Genomic DNA, 1,977 nt, shown 5'->3' with positions numbered 1-1,977 from the left:
TCACAAGCCAACAAGTACTTAGCTTATTAAGTGGTGTGGTTTCTTAAGCCTCTGCTTGCCTGGAACACTTTTTTAAAACATCGTTGAATCTTTTGTTTTATCTGCTTGGCTGATTTAGGTCAGTGGATAAGCTAAAAAAAGATAACTACATTGTTAAACAGCAACCTATACCCTAAAACAAACTGTTAAAAGTAATTGAAAACAAACTAAATGCATACACTAATTGAAGTACAGTACTATTGGCAAAGCAACACAAGGAAACTGAGTAACGTGGGAAATAAAAAAGGCGAAAAACGCAGAAAGTTCGATTACAAAACGATGTGCGTGGTACGTAAATTAAAGGTGCCGGAGTTACATCACCTACATTTCCATGGATTGCAATCTATAACTGTTGAGAGTTGCCTCGGAGCGAACGTTTTATGCCACAGCGGTATGCCAAGGTTTAGCGACCAAATCGATGAGCAGCTTTCAGTTAAGACCGCAATGTATGTCATACTAAAATGCCACGCTGTTATACCAGCGACATATTGTATATGAGACAAAATTAAATTGTACAAAATATTTCAGGCCATTTTTATTATACTTATAGGATACTGGATTAATGATTTAAAAACTACAAAACTTCGTTAGTTTTAGTATGATTTAACGAACATCTTATTTTACCTATTCATTCATTTATTCATTGACCTAGATTTGCATAGTTTTTTTACCTAGTGTTAATATCCAAATATTTAGATCATGATTTTAACAATTAACAGCGCGGTATTTTAAAGTTCTTTTGTCTGCTCTGCTGATTTCACTCAAAATAAGACGTTTTTTTAGTAGTCGGGGCTGCAAGATGGCAGCTATGTACTATATATTATATATATTGTGTCGAGGAAAGATGGGACAGCTTTAACAGATGATATCCAAATAACCTAATCGTGTTCTAAACAATTAACAACGACCTATGGTAGTCGTTAGAATATGGTATATTAATTCTTAAATGTTCTTTGTTTACTACCATGTTAGACGAGAAAGTTGAATCAACAGGTGTCTCATCTCCCTCCACTCACTATATATCTTTGGTGACTCAATAATAACTGCGTAGTGTACTGTTTATCTATTTTGTCTCATATTGCGGAGTTTGTTATAAAATATCCGCTTTCGATAGGTGACAGTATTGCACTGTATATCTATTTTGTTTCAAACTTAGGATTTTGTTTTCTATATACGTGTCCGGTAGGTGGCAGTGGTGCACTACAGATCTAGTTATGGTCATGTGGAAGATTTTTTTTATTCCCGCGTACCGGGCGCTATTGTGCATGGGCCGAAACGCTATTGCGCATATACTCTTTTTGCATGGTAAAAAGTTAATGCAAATAGCCATTCACATTAACTCGTCATATGGTAACTCGCTAATCTCGTTATTTTGCATGGTCATTGGTTTACGCCATTGAGTTATAGCTTATTTTAGCGCAATATTGTTTAATCTAATTTATAAAAAAGGTTCTGATAGTTTATGGTACTATTACCAACTAAAAACTGTAAAAATAATACCCGTAAAAGATTAGGCTCTTAAAAGTGAAACTGTACTTTCACCATAATTTTCTTTACTAGCATAATGCGAGTAATAACCAACCTTCTACAGCATCAGATGACACGCTCATGACGTTAAGCGTGTTAACTTTGTTTTTGCGAGTAAATATGCGAGTACGCGCATAAAAGTGACCATGCAAAAAGGGTAATAGTAGGTTAACAAATATAATTATACCACCCAGTTCAAATTTAACCCTTTGTTGAAAACGTCCCAGACACAACGTTTTAATGAAAATGTTTTCGAGGCGACGCTACTTAATTTACTAATACTTTTCTCAAACAGGATGCCTGAACGACATTATATATAGGGTATGACCAAAATAAGGGCTTTATGCAAGGGAGTCACATCAACAACAACGTAAGATTGTTGGATGTCATAATCTACTCGAACTGAGAAAA

The sequence above is a fragment of the Ciona intestinalis genome, unplaced genomic scaffold (assembly GCF_000224145.3).
Source record: "Ciona intestinalis unplaced genomic scaffold, KH HT001167.1, whole genome shotgun sequence".
NCBI classification, from domain to species: Eukaryota; Metazoa; Chordata; class Ascidiacea; order Phlebobranchia; family Cionidae; genus Ciona; species Ciona intestinalis.
The sequence above is the reverse complement of the archived record's forward strand: the minus strand, read 5'-3'. Positions refer to the sequence as shown.